This window comes from Dipodomys merriami, unplaced genomic scaffold (assembly GCF_024711535.1).
Source record: "Dipodomys merriami isolate MVZ:Mamm:240054 unplaced genomic scaffold, mDipMer1.0.p SCAF_22, whole genome shotgun sequence".
Classification (NCBI taxonomy): Eukaryota; Metazoa; Chordata; class Mammalia; order Rodentia; family Heteromyidae; genus Dipodomys; species Dipodomys merriami.
Window position 1 is genome coordinate 8169990 of NW_027203604.1, and position 18828 is coordinate 8188817.

Consider the following 18828-nt stretch of genomic DNA (forward strand, 5'->3'; position numbering starts at 1 on the left):
TAGCTAGTCCAAGCTCCTGAACCAATAGGAATATAAGTAAATTTCAGAGTACATTTGTACGTACTTCAATTATGAGAATAGTTTCTAAAAACAGTGAAGAATTAATATTAATAACTATTTTAAAGAAGGAGGAGGAGGAGGAGGAGGAGGAGGAGGAGGAAGAGGAGGAGGAGGAGGAGGAGGAGGAGACCCAAGTCAAGTGCTGGTCTCTCGCACCTGTAATCCTAGCTACTCAGGAGACAGAGATCTAAGAATCATGGTTTGAAGCCAGTCCACACAGGAAAGTTCCTAAGACTCTTATCTCTAACCACCAAAAAGCAAGTGGAGTTGGGGCTCAACTGGTAGAGTGCTAGCCTTGAGCAAAAATGCTCAGGGACAGCACCCAAGCTCTGGAATCAAGCCCAAGGATTGACACACTCACCCCCCCCCCCAAAAAAAAGAAAAGAAAAACACCAAAAACAGTTTATGAGTATTTGAAAAGTTGTATGGTAAAATAGCTGTCAAATGTTCCCCAAAAGACATATTTATTGCTCTTATCATTTTTAAAAAAATGATTAGGAGGAGTAACCATCACACTTGGAATCATCTCTAGAAAGTATAATTATTTTAAATTTGAATTTATTTTTATTTTTATTTAAAAAAAATTTTTGGTCCGGTCATGGGGCCTGAACTCTGGGCCTGAGCACTGTCCCTCACCTCTTCAGCTCAAGGCTAGCACTCTACCACTTGAGTCACAGCGCCACTTCCGGCTTTTTTCTTTTTGCTTATGTGGGGCTGAGGAATCGAACCCAGGACCTCAGGGATGCAAGGCAAGTGCTCTACTACTGACTGAGCCACCTTCCCAGCCCCTTAAATTTGAATTTATATTTGGAGCATTTTCTAATTTTTTAATCAGAAAGATAGCACCGATTTTTTTTCAAATTCTTTATTGTGATTAAGTGATTACATAATTCCCCAAATTTCACAGTATTGTGACATAGTGATGTTTAGTTAAAGTTACAAACACATTCTAACTTTCATGGGGCAAATTGTCTATCATGTTCTATAACATTTATGAGTTCTGTGAGCTTTGAAATACAGTTATTTCTTCCACATTGGGTGATATGTACATTTCTTTTGTTTTGCATAGCATCAGCTGTTCCCTCTTTCCCACTCGTTCCCTCCCTCCCATCTCTGCCATTGAGTTGCTTAGTTAATTTTAATCAATGTCCAGTGCAGTTGATGGGTCCCGCTGTTGTATGTTTTTCCCTGATTCCCTCTAGTTCTGTGTTGTCCTCCTGGTTTCCCTCCTGTGTGCACATATATACCATATATGTGATCAGCAGCATGGGGTTATTTAGTAGTGATTCGACCAGATGAGTGGAAGTTCTTTGTTTCTTAAGCTTTGTTAATTTTGTTGTATCACCTTACATTTTGGATTTAAAATCCACTTATCAGGAAGACCATGTGCTGTTTGTCTCTTTGCTCTTGGCTTACCTCACTCAACATGATTTCTTCTAGCTCCGTCCATTTCCCTGCAAATGCCATTATTTTGTCCTTTCTAATGGCTGCACAATATTCCATTGTGTATAGATACCACAATGTTTGGATCCATTCATCTGTGGTGGGACACCTGGATTGTTTCCATATCCTGGCTATTGTGAACAATGCTGCAATAAACATGGAGGTGCATGTGTCCTTGTATACAGGTTCCTGTTGTTCAGGATAGATGCCTAGAAGTGGTAGGACTGGGTCATAAGGGAAGTCAATATTTAGCTTTCTGAGGACCCTCCAGACTGCTTTCCAAAGTGGTTGTAGAAGTGTACATTCCCACCAGCAGTGTAATAGGGTTCCTCTTTCTCTGCAACCCCTCTAGCATTTGTCGTTGGCTGACTTTAGGTAGCACTGATTTTTAAATGATGTTAATTTGTTATTAAAAATACCACTTTCCCCAAAGCATGGCTCACTCAATCACTTACATCAGAATTCCATGTAGATATATTAAAAATGATTTATTTTGGCCAACTCCCAGATTTGAGAGCATTTAAACTAAGTCTATTGGTTTCCTAATGAGAGATCCATGTGCCAGAAGTAACAACTCTGCTGTGGAGACCAGAGAAGAGCAATGGTGGAAGTGACTTTGGGTTGTCAGTAGCAGGCATGCATGACAGCATAAACTGAGTCTGGCAGCCTGATTCATGTTGATCATTTACCTCTAGCTGTTCCTCACCTGTACAATGAAGAAGATCATAATATCTAGCTCACCAGGTTGTTTTGTTTGAGACGGGGTCTTGCTATGTATCAAGGCTGAAACTGGCCTTGAATTTGGGATTCCCTTGCCCTTACCTCCTGAAAGCTGAGATTATAGGCATGTGCCACCACAACCAGCTGTTTTTACTTCTCTCTCTGTGTCTCTTCTCTCTGTCTCTGTCTCTTATCTCTCTGTGTCTCTGTGTCTGTCTGTCTGTCTGTCTGTCTGTCTGTCTGTCTGTCTGTCTGTCTGTCTGTCTCTCTCTCTCTCTCTCTCTCTCTTAATACTAGACGCCAGTGGCTTAGACTCATCTATACCTTTAACACTATAGTTTAGATTTGAATCTTCAAGACTCCAGGAATGGGGATTAGGTGCTGAGATATGCTTAAGGATTATCTCAATGTTATCTTATCATAGCTCACACAGTTCCCTCTTGTGTCTCCATCAAACAGTGGAAGAAAGCATGATACTGATGCTGTGGCCAACTGAGGCTTTAATCTTTCTGGGGAATTCTGGATGCCAGTGTAGAATCCATGCTGTTGAGTCATTCTGCCAAAGAAGCAAAGGAACTGGAGAGTTCATTCCTCAGCCATCAATTAAGGGTTGATTTGGGGAGGAGTTACATTTCCACACAGCCATACTCACATTTGCAGCTCTTAGTCAATAAAGAAAGCTATCAGGGCTGGGAAGGTGGCTCAGTGGTAGAGTGCTTGCCTTGCATTCATGAGGCCCTGGGTTCAATTCCTCAGCACCACGTAAGCAGAAAAAGCCAGAAGTGGTGCTGTGGCTCAAAGTGGTAGAGTGCTAGCTTGAGCTGAAGAGTTGAAGGACAGTGCCCAGGCCCAGAGTTCAGGCCCCACAACCGGACCAAAAAAAAAAAAGAAAGAAAGAAAAAAGAAAGCTATCAGACAAGGTGATAAGGATGTTTGCAATTGGTAAGAGACCCAGGGGGACGTGGCGGTTCACCAGCAATATCTACTGCATTGGTGTCTGACATCCCAAACCAATGCACTCAAACCAGAGCTCAAAAAATACGGGAAAAGATAAAAGGCTCTGGAAACATACTGATTTGTTTCACATTAAAGGTTCTTCCTCCCATCCTCTTTATTAGCATCTATCAATTGTTTAAAATAATGGGTACTTTGAGCTTACTCCCTGCATAATCCTTTTGGTCCCCCCTTCCTCACATCCTAGGCTCTTGGGGATGTAGCTTAGTAATAGAGGTCTTAGCTTGCCTAGTAAGTGGGAGGCTCTGAGTTTAATCTCAACTACAAAAAGAAGTAACAACAATAAAAATAAAACCAAAGGCTGGGAATGTGGCTTAGTGGTAGAGTGTTTGCCTCACATGCATGAAGCCCTGGGTTCAATTCCTCAGTACCACATAAACAGAAAAACCCAGAAGTGGTACTGTGGCTCAAGTGGTAAAGTACTAGCCTTGAGAAAAAAAAACAAACAAACAACAAAGCTCAGGGACAGAGTCCAGGCCCTGAGTTCAAGCCCCAGGACTGGCAAAAATAAATTAATTAATAACTAATTAAATAAAACTAAAAATCTTTTTAAGATCACTACATATTTAATCCAATATTCAGAATTCCACAAAGGATTCTTGAAGGAATTAAATCATGTAATCCATGTAAAAGTGCCCAGGGTTGTGCCTGGTACCTACAATATGGTCCCCTAAATGATAATTATTAATAGTATTAACACCTGGTTACCTCACAAAACCATGAAGTTGAAGAGGATCTAAAATGTCTTCTGCTTAGACAGGCTGCCCAGCAGGAGTACAAAAGTTCCAGTATTGCAACTGGCATCAGTGAGCAGAACAGACAGAAGTTCTGAGATTTAATTCAAGTAGACTTGAAGACAAGCCCTGATTGTCACCAGTGGAGCAGAGGGTGGCCTAAGCTGTGTGGGATTCTCTAGAGCCCTGACTGGTAGCCAGATCTTCCAAGGAAAGAGTCATTTTCATAGCAGGCCAGTTTACCTTCAATACTATTTTCCGACTTAAACCACTCAAATAAGTTTTTAATTTTGTTTTATGTTTATGAGAAAAAGTAAGAGAAGAAGGAACTAGTGCTTATCCTTCTCCATAACAAGTTCTAACACAAAAAGTATAACCGCCCTTTCAATAAACAAATATTTTTGGAATTCCTTAGTTCAGATGAAATTACATGGTTCACATGCTCAAGACTTTTTTTTTTTCCAATTGTTTTCCTTCCCAGTCAATAAAGACCAGACTTTTGGAAAAACTCAAGCTCTCATTAAAGCTCAGCCATGCAGGCTATAAAAGTTGGGTGGGTCAGGCTAATTTTTTCCTTTGTTGTTAAACATCAGAACAGATTTAGACAGAAGAAAGGGCATGAGAACCTCATGGAGCCACAGAAAACTACAACAAAAGAAAAGTTAAATAAAATTTATTTTTCAAAGAGTAAAAAACACTTGTTTTCCAGTTTTTAAGATGGTATTCAATGGAAGTGGCACTGTGGCTCAGGTGGTAGAGTGCTAGCCTTGAGCTGAAGAGCTGAGGGACAGTGTGCCCAGGCCCAGAGTTCAAGCCCCACAACCAACAACAACAAAAAGATAGTATTTGAAATGAACATTTGCATCTTAATGTTTGCCAATATATTTTGGTACAATGTGGTGTCTTTCAAATCAATCATGCTATCTGTCAGATCAATCATTGATCATGAAGATTGTAACAGAAATCCCAAATTTGAAAACATGTTTAATTACCAATATATTTATAGTCTGTAAGAGAGGAAAGTAAACATCTCTCCAAAATCAGCATTGAGAGAAGAAGTCTTCATATAGAGAGGAATAGCTGTATTTTTATTTTTTGAGGGTGTTATTGGGGTTTAAACTCAGGACTTCAAGCTTGCTAGGCAAATGTGCTACCACTTCAGCCATGCCGCTAGTCCTTTTTGCTCTCATTATTTTAGATACAGGGACTTATTTTTGCCAAGACTTGGCAGAACTGTGATCCCTGTTTTTTTTTTAATGCTTCCTACATAAATAGCTGGGATGACAGTTATGCATCATCATACCCAACTATCACTTAATATTAATTCTCACTAACTCTTGGCCTAGGGTGGTCTCAAATTGCAATTCTCCTGTTCTCCAACTCCTGAGTAACTTAGGATATCAGGCCTGAACCACCAATGCTGGCTGGACTTTTTATCCCTAATCTTCCCTTTACCTGGAAACATATACCTAGACACCTTAACTCCTCAAGCCTAGACCCTAAAGAGTTAAAGCAAGAAAAAAATCAGAGCAGCCTGCTGCTTTTGTTTCCTTAGTTGATTGGTGGTATTAATGATCACTCCTTGGCAGGGGACATTTCCTCTTTCTTTTGAGTTTTGTCCATAACAATCTTATCAGAATATAGCCTCTAAGTAAAATATTCCTGCGAAGCTATGAGGCCATTTTATTGTAAACTATTTTTTTGTGGGGGGTCCAGTAGTGGGGCCTGAACTCTGGGCCTGGGTGCTGTCCCTCAGCTCTTCAGCTCCAGCTGAAGAGCGCCACTTCCGGCTTTTTTCTTTTTGCTTATGTGGTGCTGAGGAATCGAACCCAGGGCCTCAGGCATGCAAGGCAAGCGCTCTACCACTGAGCCACCTTCCCAGCCCCTGTAAACTATTTTAAGGATAGAGTCAGAATTACTGAATAAGAATGACTTAGTGTTAGAAATGAAAGAAGTACTTGATGACATTGATCAGGATTCCTTGTATTCAAATACCACTTTGTTGAATGGCAACTCCTTTGTACAGCTACTTAAATATAAAAATAAAATAAAATAAGAGAAGCCACAACCCTGAAAAGGTTGTCTACGAATTATATCTTAATGCTAAATTATATTCTAAAGCAGAAGTATAACTCATCATTAAATGATTTTTATGACACAGTTTTTGCAGAGAAAAAAAATTGGAAATTTAAATTATTTCTTGTGAATTCATTGTTATAGAACTAGATTTTTGCTCACTGACATGATTTAATATATTAATTACTGAACATCTAAACAGCCCAGCAAAACTATTGATGTGAAATTTAATTAAACTGTAATTATTCTTGGCCTAATGTTTTAGATTAAACAAAAAGATTTCATTGCTGTGATATTCTTGAGATCAGCCAAACTCATTCCTAGTATTAGAATTTTGTTGTGTTACTGTTGCTGGAAATAAATGCATTGACAAAGACTTATTATTTCCCTATAATAATTCTAAAGCTAATGTAAAATTTTGGCATTGGATTTAGTTCTTATCTTGGATAAATGACCAACCATAAAGAAATTAAATTTAGGAATTCTCCTTTTTCCTCTATCCCAAGATTAGTCATCATAGACTTACCCATGGATTATGGTTACCAACTTGCCATCCAATCTGTGTACAGCATCAGAAACTTGGCCCCAACTCAAAGGAAGCAGTTCAAATTTAGGTAAGATTACATCACAGTCATTCTGAAGGAGATCAGTCCTGAGATCACATGTAGTTGCAGTGGAATGAGGAATTTATTTTTGGAGAATCATAAATAGCACTGTAATTGCAAAATTACCTGGGTTGTCTGATATTATTAAAAGCGACAGGACAAGCTCCTGGATCAGGAATATCCCTTGTAGAGGAGATATAACTTGTACTCAAACCTGAAATACTGACATACATTCTCTTGAGTTTCAGCTGCATAAGAAAAAAATTTAAAAAATAGGTGTCTACACAGAAATGGAGGCACAAAGGATGAACAAATGGTAGTGGTACTCACTAGACATGATGTTAAAAAAAAAAAAAGAACTATACAACTTGTGGGTAGGGACAAGAGGAAAAACCAAGAGAGAGAGAGAGAGGGAAGGGAAGGCATTGTCCAAGAAGAAACGTACTTTTTACCTGACCTATGTAAATGTAACCCATCTGTACATCACCTTTATAATAACAATAAAAAATTTTGTCTAGCTTATAAGTCACATTCTAAGTTACAAATCACTAATTCTTGAAAGCTTTTCATGTGAAATCAGGCCACATGGATTGCCAGAGATATTTTTTGCTTGATATGGAAGGTAGAAGCAAAATAAGAGCCATGTTTTCTTATACTTGGGAGGTCTGTGCAGTGCCCGTGACTGCCAACTACAGTAACTTCTGCTTCCTCTTTTCTAACTCTTGGATCAGGTGCCATTGATACACTGATGAATAGTACTAGATGTCTGGAATGGTGGAGAGATTGCCTAGCATGTTTGAGGCCCTAGGTTTAATTCCTAACACTACAAAATGGAAGGGAAAAGGAACAGAGGAAGGGAGAGAGAAAGGGGCTTGGAGATGATGAGAGAGCAATGCAGATTTAGCCCATCCTCCTAGATGGCAGTCTGTCTTAGCTCCCTCCATCCCGACTGCCTGTCCTGAAGACTTCAGCTATAGCATTACACTCAGAAACAGCAGTTTCACAAATATAAACCAGCTCTCTTAATTAAATATTATCAAATCTCTATGAAAAATAATTCCTTGTTATATTCATTTACCTTAGTGGGTCTATTTTTTTTTTTCAAAACAAATTCTGACACATGTGGATGGTTTGAAGCATTACAAACGGTTTTTCTGTAGTTCGTGTTTTTGTGGCTCACACCTGTAATCCTAGGAGGCTAAATTCTGAGGATCACAGTTGGAAGCCAGCTGGAAAAGGAAAGTCTGTGAGACTTATCTCCAGTTAGCTAGGAAACCACCAGAAGTGGAGGTGTGGCTCCAGTAGTAGAGTGCTAGCCTTGAGCAAAAAGCGAAAACAAAAAACAAAACAAAACAAAAAACAGCTGGGTGCCCAAACAGCTGGGTGCCCGTGGCTCACCCGTGTAGTCCTAGCTACTCAGGAGGCTGAGATCTGAAGATTGAGGTTCAAAGCCAACCCGGGCAGGAAAATCCAGGAGACTCTTATCTCCAATAAACCAGTGGAAAATGGAAAGTGGTGCGTGGATTAAGTGGTAGAGTGCTAGCCTTGAGCTGAATTGCTAAGGGACAGTGCCCAGGCCCAGAATTCAAGCCCTACAACCAACAAGAAAAAAAAATAGTGCTACTGTGACTATCCATATGTATTTTTCCTGATGTACTTATGCAAGATCTTAGAATACATACTGCTGGATTGTAAAACAGATTAATACTGTTTAAATGTGCAAGGTAAAACCAAATTGTATTCCAGGATGGCTGTGCCAATTTATACTCAAACTAGCATTCAGAAGTTCCTTTGGATTCATGTCTTTGCAAATACTTCATATGCCAATACTTAGTCCATCTGAAGAGTATTTTTCTTATTGTAATCTTAATTTATATCAGATACGATTCCACTCAAGTGGAAACTCTTAATGCTTTTTATTCCTCTTCTGCAAAATGCCCTTTAAACAGACTTCTGCAATGTCGCTTGTCATTAATTATTGATATATAGAAAGAAAAGAGTTCTTTATATATTCTAGGAAAAAGCTTTAGGAAATTTAATACAGTAACGTGCTGGTATTGGCTTATACAGCCCCATTAGATAGATTTTGTATATCTCTTTCTAACTCTATGTTTAATGGCATTATATTAGTAACTTAGAAGGTCTTTCCACATAACATCATCAAACCCCTACACTTAACTGGCTGGAAAAGCTAGATTTTAAATGTTTTCAAGTGAACCACTAGCTATACATTTGCATATGTCTACTATGGGAGTTTATCTTGTCTAAAAATTCTTTTGTAAGGAACATAAACTTATTGTCCTATTTGTTTATCTGTTTTGTTTTGTTTTGAGACAGTATCTCACTATATAACTCAGGTTGGCTTTGAATTTACAATCCTCCTGACTGAACCTTCCAAGTGCTATAATCACAGATGTGCATCTTTTCCATTTTAAATAAATTCTTTTGGTGTTTACTTCAAATCATAAACTACTACCCCATATTCTTGTGGTTGTTTTAAATACCATCTTTACTACAAAGTGTGTCTATGTATGTGTAACTGTTTCCAGAATCTATTCACTAATCCATTTGTCTATGCATAATTAATAATGCATTTTCTTCATTATTATAGCTTTATTATCAATATCTTCAAATAACCCTCCTCTTTTATGCTTCTCCAAAAAGATTTCCTTTATCCACACATTTCAGAATCATCTTGTCAATTTCTTGAGGAAAATGCAATGGCATTGGAAATTAGATTACTTTGAATCGACATATCAAATTGGGAAGTACTTATAACTCAACAATAGAAAGTCTTCCCAGCAAACATTTTCTATTCATCTCTGTAATAGCTCTTCTTTGATATTTATCAATGAATTATATTTCTTTCATATAGCTTCTATACAACTTCATTGGACATAACTTATAAACTGAAGTATGTACACGTGCATGCACACGTGTGCACATACATGCACACAGACACATACACACATGTGCTAGCCTTGGGACTTGAACTCAGGGCCTGGGCACTGTCCTTGAACTTTTTTGACCGAGGTTAGCACTCTTCCATTTGAGCCACAACTCCACTTTGGCTTTTTTTTTTTTGGCTGGTTAGAGGGAGATAAGAGTCTCACAGAATTTCCTGCCCTAGCTGGCTTCAAAACTTGATCCTTAGATCTCAGTCTTCTGAGTAGCTAGATTTACAGGTGTGAGCCACTAGTGCCCTGAGATAAACTGAATTTCTAAAAAGTGTAGTTGCTATTTGTTGTTAATGCTTAGAAATATATTTGGTTACACAGTGATTGGTTTTCTACACAGCCATATTGATAATTACTGATATTATCACTAAGAATTATTAGTAATAATTTTCTATAGATTCTATAGCACATTTTATTATTTACTTATTTATTTATTTGCTTGTAGTACTGGGGTTTTAAGTCATGACCTCACAATTGCTGGCTTGGCACTATCCCACTTGAGTCATGCCTCCAGTACTCTTTTCCAGTGATCATTTTTGAGATAGGGTCTCACTTCTCTGCTAGTCATGGACCTGGCCCTGGTCCTCCTGTTTTAGGCTTCCTGTCATTGCTAGTATCACAGGCGCATGCTACTAAGTGCAGCTTCCCTCCATTGAGATGGAACCTGTATCCTACCAATCCCAGCCTCCCACGTAGTTTGGGATGCTTGCCAATTGCATCAAACTATTGGTTGATAAGGAGTTCTGCAAACTTCTATCTAGAGTGGCCTTGAATTGTGATCCTTTTGATTTTAGGATTACTGGTGTGAGCCAGTTTTTTAATTGTTTTTATTTTTTTTCTTGTAGTGCTGAGGATCTCACCCAGGGCCTTCATGGTAGGCAAATATTCCATGTATCGCTTCTTCAGCCCTTTGGGATTTCCATGTAAACAATTATATACTTCAAAAATAAAGAGTATTTGAATGCTTTTTCCAGTCTTTGTTGTACTTTAATGCACTTGTTAGAAAATTCAGAATACAGCTGGAGAAAAGTAAATAGGACTTTTTTAGCAATGCTTCTGAAATAATATTTGCTGCTCATATTTTTTCATTTTCTGGGATTATTGTGTACTTTCTTTAATCTGTTAATGTGATGAATTACACTTATATATTTTCTAATGTTTAACTGCTCTTGAATTTCTGTGTAAACTTAACTTAGGGTGTTGTATCTATATGAAATAAAATCCTGGGCTTGTTTGATTAGCATTTTATTTTATTTTGCAGCTATGTTTATGATTTAAAATGCACAGAATATTCTCTCTGTCTCTGTCTCTCTCTTTCTTCCTCCCTCCCTCTCCCTTTCCCTTTCCTTCTTCATCCTTCTGTGGTGAGTTTCTACTCAAAATCTTGGATTTTCCCCCCAGATAGTCTCTAGGTATGTAGCACAGGCTGTGAACATTAGTCTGTGTTTCAGTCTGATTGCTGAGATAACAGGTTTGAAACCCCAAACACAGCCTCAGTCGTGTGTGTGTTTGTGTGTGTGTGTGTGTGTGTGTGTGTGTGTGTGTGTGTGTGTGTGTGTGTTTTCCAGGCTGGTTTACAATTGTGATCCTCAGATCCTCAGCCTCCTGTACAGAGAGGATTATAGGTGGGAGCTACTGGCCCCAAATTTCTTTATTGTACTTGTTTTGATATCAAGGATATGTTCATCTCATAGAATGAGTTCTATCATAGCCTCTCCTTTTCTGTTTTCCGAGCTAGTTTTAGATTGAAATATAGTGGAATTCACTTGTAAAAAATATTCAAACTATATCTTTTCCTTGGGGAAAAATTTAAAGTATTCTTGTGCCCTTTAACAGTTATAAGACAACTCCTATCATATATTTTGTGTGAGGTGTGTTAGGTTATTATTTTGTATAAAATTATTGTTATATAAACATTCTTTCCAGAAAAATCATTAGAGTATATATTCTTTCCATAATCCCTCTAGGAGACGACTGGCACAGAACCTGTGAAGCACTGATGTAACACTAGGTGGAGCTGTAGATTGCCATTAAGTGAAAAATTGGGGCTTCAAGGAAAGAATTTGAAAGAGAAGAGACTTGGAAACCACTTACCATAGCCACTCACTGATAGTTAATTATTTAACTTCTTCGGTTGTATTGACACAATTATCTGCTTTGTATATATTACATATTCAGGAAACAGCTCTATAGTCTGGAAAGTGGATATTCTCAGTATACCTTCCAAACCCTCTCTCTTCCCTGTCCTTGGGCTCTTCCTGACAGGCAAATCTGTGAGGAGGCACTCACAATCGCATCTGACAAAGAAGTTATCCGGCGTTTGCCCCTCGAGAGCCATTAGCAAGAGATCCTAGGAGAGGAGAAAGTGGGCCCAGGTTATCTACCCCCATCTCCCTCTCTGCTGGGCAACCGTTTGACAGTTGCTGGGTTCACCTAGAGGAGGCTATGGCTTTTGTCCAAAGGTCATGTCTACACCTCTAATTCTGTCTGTTTCTGGGTTTAGGTTCACTTACTCCAATTTTCCTTAGTGCCTAGTATGGTGACTGCCTTCTGTAACTAACCCAGTTGGGAATGTGTCACGGTTCTCTGGCTGCCTTAGGCCCATCCACACTTTTGGTTTAGTTTTTTTTTTGGGGGGGGGGTCCAGTTGTGGGGCCTAAACTCTGGGCCTGGGTACTGTCCCTCAGCTCTTATGCTCAAGGCTAGTGCTCTACCACTTGAGCCACAGCACCACTTCTGGCTTTTTTCTTTTTGCTTATGTGATGCTGAGGAATCGAACCCAGGGCCTCAGGCATGCAAGGCAAGCGCTCAACCACTGAGCCACCTTCCCAGCCCATCCATCCACACTTTTGGAATAAGAAAAAGATCTGTCTCTTACAGTTATATCTCTTAAGTATGATGCCATGCATTTTCTACTGAGATTCTAACTAACACAGTCTTTCTCCTCATTTCCCTGTTCCATACAAGGCAGTTCTCCTCTGAAGCAAATAATTCTTTGGGACTTCCTATATTTTACATATACAAACATTCAAAAATATATGTATTTATTTCACCCTTATTTTCTCAAATTGTGGTATGGTATATTGTAACCCAGTTATTCATCATGTTCATCATAGTTTTATTTTGTTTCCATATAAAATATCTTAGGGATCTTTTGTACACAGCACATAGAAATCTCCCTTATTCTTATTTATGACTGTATTATATTCCACTCTGTAGCAGTATTCTCACCTTTTAGCCTGCTTCCTATCAATAGAAATTTAGGTTATTTTCAGTCATCTTATAGTTACAAGTGTAGTTATAAGGAATAACCTTGTATATAGATAATTTCTCATGTTATCTATGAGGAAAATGAAACTGAGATAATACTATCTGAGGTTAATTCTTTGGCAAAACACATCACAATAATCATCAGTTGGTAGGATAACACTGGTTGTGACCTAAATCTGGAAAGTACTGCCCTCAAAACATTCTGTACATTTTTGCTTTTTTTTTTCTTTGTGAGGTAGGCTAGTTAGCCAGTCTAGTCTACAAGTGATGCTCCTGTCTTGACCCAAGTATCTGGGACTACAGGTTTGTACTACCATGTCTGGTTCTAAATTCCTTTCCTTTAATATTTTGCCCTAATGAGTTTGGGGACGTGGCTTAGTAGTAGAGTGCTTGCCTTGCATGCATGAAGCCCTGGGTTCAATTCCTCATTACCACATAAACAGAAAAAATCTGGAAGTGGCACTATGAGTCAAGTTGTAGAGTGCTAGCCTTGAGCAAAAAGAAGCTCAGGCCCAGAGTGCAGTCCCTAGGACTGGCAAAAACCAAACCAAAACAAAACAAAATTTACCCTTATTCACTCATTCCCAGATTAGTAAACACAGACCACCACGCAGCCTCTTTGTGCCTCAATTTCCACATTTATAAAGTGGTTCCTACTGTGCTGATAACACTAAGCTCTTGAAACAGTGTGTAGTGCATAGCAAGAGGTATGCAAACTCTGGTTCTTACTATTAATTATTGCCTTGCTTTGGCTTGAGACCGTTCTCCCGTGAGCATTCAAACATAGGACAAAAAGACTAACCGTTTGTGTCTCATCAATGATTTACCTTTTGTGTGAGATTGTCAGCTCCTTCTTGAGAACAAATTAAGGCAAAAAACATTAGGGAAAAGGAAATTTGAAATGACTACTAAAGGAGAGAGAGGGTTCTGAAGATACTTTTATCTACTTCACAATTTTAATTTTTATTTGTTTGTCAGTCCAGAGGCTTGAATTCAGGGCCTGGACATTATCCCTGAGCTCCTTTGCTCAAGGCTAGTGCTCTACCACTTTGAGCCACAACTCTACTTCCAGTTTTCTGGTGGTTAATTGGAGATAAGAGTCTCAGGGACTTTCCTACCCAGGCTAGCTTTGAATCACCATCCTCAGATCTTGCCTCCTGAGTAGCTAGGGTTACAGGTGGTAGCCACCAGCATTTGACAACACAATTTCATTTTGATTTTCCTATTCAAATATCCTTAAAATGGTAAGACCTACACAACCATCTGCTTGCTGGCCATCTTCTTCAGACACTATCCACCTTACAATTTCCTGCTAGGACTACAATCCTCCACATTCTTTACTAATGAAATTGAATGCCACTTTCCTCTCCCAGGCCCATATTATTCTCAGGTGCATCAAAACATGTCAGACTTGTCCTTGGCTGATCTCTCACATATCCTTTATATTCTGTGATGCGAACATCTCCTTACATTCATTATAACATTTGTTACCATATCCTGGGAATTTTCTTTTTAGTAGTCCTCAAGTTCATCTCCATCCTTTTCTATATCCCCTCTAACTACTTGAAACCCAAGTCTTGATATTTCTGTAGTCCACTGTAGAATTCTGGTTAGTGTTCTCCCTCCCTCTTTCTCCTGCTCTTTCCCCAGCTTCCCTCTACAAATATGTATCTTAAATAGCTATTAGTTGTTAGGTCTTGGGCTGGCACAGGGGAAGATAATGCAAAGCAAATAAAATAGAGATCCTAAATATAATTATAACCTTATCTTATTCCACATTCATAAAAATTTTACATGAGGTAGAGAGAGAGATTAATCATAGCACTACACAAATATTGGTTGAGATAACAGAGCTCTTGTTTTCTGTTGTAGGCTCTCTGAAAGAGAGTATAAATGGGAGCTTTGTATCTTAGAGATCAGGGCTTTGCAGTCTTGGGGATCCATTACTATCTTTTTTGTGTGTGTGCCAGTCATGAGGCTTGAACTCTAGGCCTGGAGGCTGTCACTCAGCTCTTCTGCTCAAGGCGAGGGCTCTACCACCGAAGCCAAATCACCACTTCTGGTTTTCTGTTGGTATTGGAGATAAGAGTTTCATGGACTTTCCTGCCCTGGCTGGTTTTGAACTGCGATCCTCAGATCTCTGCCTCCAGAGTAGCTAGGATTACAGGCGTGAGCACATTACTATCTTTACTTTAGAAAGTTTTAGGATTATTAAAAACTGGGATTTTGGAAAGGATGAGTTAAGAGAGTAGCTTGACCTTCAGGAGAGGGAAAATGCAGAAGACAAGTATAGATGAACAGGGAAAGGAGGAGCAGGTTTGCTCTAGGTTATATACCAGTTGAGGATTTGGTCTCATTTTTGTGGATGACTTCTTAGATGGGGGAGACACAGATAGATAGATGCCTGTAGGGGCCAGTGCTGTGGATGCAAGATTCACTGTTGTATGCTCCTGACCAAAAGACAGACCTTCAAGGTAGATCCTCAGCAGTCTACCAAGAGCAATAGGTCCTATCAAATGCTAAAGGACAACAGCTGATGGATAGCAAGTAGCTAAGGGACCAAAGATCAGGTTCTCTTCCACTTTTATGACAATGTATAAGTCTAGGGCCCTAGAATGATACGGGTTGGGGGAGTTAGTAGATGGGCTTTTCTCTGTATAGGCAGTGAAAAACACTTATTTTATATCATGAGCTATATTCCCTGAGCCATGTATAAAATGACACACAGGCTCCTTCATTTCATTCTTTTTTTTCTATCTGCTTAAAAAAAGTCACAAAGAGAAAATAAGCCAAAAATGAATGATTATTATTACTATTTGAAGTCATAACTTAGTTGTCCTATCTGTCATGAGCACTGTACTTCACTGTACAGTTTTCTTATCTGTAAAATGTGATGGGTGATGTTGAATTTCTTCTCTTGCTCTTCTGTTTCATGGTTCCAAGCAGTCTCAGCCAAAGAGCAGAAGTGTTGACAAGATGATTTGAGGACTGTTTTTTCTTCTTTGCTTTAGTAATGTTAACACTCTCTCAGTAGAGAAAACAAAAGCTGATACGTTTTATTTAAATCACCAAACAGGAGAGTTTATGGCAGTTTCTTAAACTCCTGTATATAAAATATGCTGTTGGCAGCAAAGCTGAGGAAAAATGTTTCTGTATGAGAGCACATGACCTATCTTCCTTTGAGGCAGATATTGTGAAATGGATAGTCAGAAGAGCTGGTTTGAAGAAAGGAGAAGGGAAGGCCACAGCCCTAACAGATGCTTCATGCTAAATGAGCAGAAAACTTCCAATTAAGTGTTATTCTTCCTCAGGTCCCTTTAGACAGTAAACTAGGCTTCCTGGGCGAATAGCCAGCATCTCCCATGGACTTTGGGAAGGGAGATTGTTAAAGAATATACTTTATTGAGTTTAGAATCCAATTATTCAAACAGATGTACTGAGTGGGACAGAGTGGGCAGAAGGAATCAATGTAGTTTTACAGCAGGGAAAATTCAGTTGATAAATGAGATAATCAAGTATGTTAGTGGACTAGTATATGTATAGACTCGAGATAGACTGCCAGGATTCTACTGTGGCTTTACCAACTAGTTCTGTAACTTTGGTCAAATTATTCTCTGTGCCTCATATACAAAATGAAGACAGTAATAATTTTGAGTGCATAGAAGGACAACGTTACGGCCATTAAATAAGCTTGCAGATTAGTGCCTACACACAGTAAAAAATAAGAAAATGTTTTGTTACTACTACTGTTGTGTTTATATGTCAAACCCCATTCGTTGACTCAAACTTTTTCTTTCTTTCTTTCCTTCTCATTGATGCTTAAATCAAGCTACAGAGCATAGCTTCAAAATAATTCCAGGATATACAGTAAGAAATTCAGCAGTCTGTTGTGATGTTAGGTCATTTCAGATGCTTCCTGAGAACCAGGTAAGGAAGCACAGTGAGAGGAACTGCAAATGTCACAGCCTTCTAAATGTTTTGCAACTAGAATCATAAGTGACACATTTTTTTCCAGTCAAGTCCTTTTGAAAGGATGAATCAGATTTGCTTGTTACATAACATTGTGGGGATTTCTAGCTTTTCTTAGTTTGTGTGTGTGTGTGTGTGTGTGTGTGTGTGTGTGTGTGTGTGTGTGTGTGTGTGTGTGTGTGTGTGTGTGTGTGTGTGTCCTATAGTATTTGAAAAGGTGCTCTTAGTTTCCCTCAAAGATGTTGAACAGAAAATAAATGAGCTTTAAAAAAAAGTAAATCTCACTGGGCACTGGTGGCTCATACCTGTAATCTGAGCTATGAGGGAGGCTGAGATCTAAGGATCACTGTTTGAAACCAGCCTGGGCAAGAAAGTCTGTGAGACAATTACAGAAAAAGCTAGAAGTGGTGTTGTGCCTCAAGTGGTAAGAGTGCTAGCCTTGAGCAAAAGGAGCTCAGAGTCAGTACCCAGGCCCATAATTCAAGGCCCAGGACCAGCAAAAAAATAAAAAGACACATGATATTATAGAAAATTGTTATGGTCTTTCATTGGAAGTGATTGTTAATATTCACAAATTTCCTTAATACTTTATTTTGACATATGAGTTTCCTGAATCATTTTACTTATGCTATTTCATTCTTCTATACTCCATAAAAGGATTTTTTAATGAAACAAGCAAACAGTTGAAACATTTTAAAAATCAGTATTTGCTATTTGGCTTAGTTTGCTACAGGAACTTGCTCAATTGCCTTATAGAAATAACCCAGGGAATACATACATAGAGTCAGCACTTTTCATTGGCTAAAAAACAGGAAAATGGTAACTGCCCCATTCTTGATTCTAATATAGAGTGGTTCTTGGAAGGTCATCAGTGTTGAAGTTTATGGTACTAAAGTCTCAGAAAGACTTTATCTCTTTTCACTAATGATTTCATGCTTCTCTAATATCAAATGTGCCCCAAGAAAAGTAGATTAGAGAGTCCCTTACAGAAAAGATCTGAGAGATCATAAAGGCCCACAAAAGCTTCCTGACTGTTGGCTGCACTAGCTTTCAAACCACGGAGATCTGGGATTAAATTTTGAAAGGGAGAAAAACGGAAATTTTGATATTTTACCTTACTTTCCTTTTGCATATATGAGTGTGCTTAAATTGGGTTTTGATTTGAATAGCATTTTATCCTGAAGTCACATGATAACAGACAGCACTGAGAATTCTCAGTTCCTCTTGCTGCAGAACCAGAATTGTAACTTCAGAACCAGAGTGAAGGAGAACAAGAAGAGATATGAAGACAAAACTCAGGCTGGAGTTTTGTAAGGTGTCAGTTCATTTCTCCTTTTGCTTAGTGTCAGCTGTCTCCTCTTTCCTACTCATTCCCTCCCTCCCATTGCTGCCATTGAGTTGCTCAGGAACCTCATTGATTATAACATAACACTTTCTTTGTGTTATTTCCAAATTAAACCTAAAAGAAAAATTATATTATTCGGTTCATAACACTTCTAAATATGTTTCCATTTCCACATTAACACCAGTTTTCCAACTTGTAGATACACACACACACACACACACACACACACACACACACACACACACACACACACACGCGCGAGTTCAAGCTTATAGAACTGCCCTTACCTCAGATGTCAATCCTAAATCCAGACTCAAGTATTTCAGGCCAACTTTAGACCATAATTCAGGGGCTCACATGGAAGATATTCTTACACTCAGGAAACAGGGTGTTTAGAAGTCTATATAAGATGTTCCTGTTACATCCATCATTTGGGAATTATAATAGGTTTAGGAGCTTTTGTCGTGAGCAGAAACCAAAGATATGCTTCTTCTTATGTCACACAGTTCCTCTAAGTGATTAGCAAAATAAATATTCATTTCTAATGCAAAAGATCATGGCATTGTCATGGCCACCTCTTCTTTTTCTCTATATGCTTTTTTTTTCTGTAGAAATAGCTGCTTTCAGTAGACTAA

General features: G+C 38.6%; 1 protein-coding gene across 1 annotated transcript in view; it reads right to left on the reverse strand.

Moving 5' to 3' along the window:
* Ric1 (RIC1 homolog, RAB6A GEF complex partner 1) overlaps positions 1-18550 on the reverse strand; it is a 119014-nt gene extending 100464 nt beyond the window's left edge. Inside the window, exon 1 of the mRNA XM_070033252.1 lies at positions 18481-18550. The gene's annotated coding sequence lies outside the window, so the exon portion shown is untranslated. The remainder of the gene's footprint in view (positions 1-18480) is intronic.
* Positions 18551-18828: the final 278 nt, after the last annotated feature.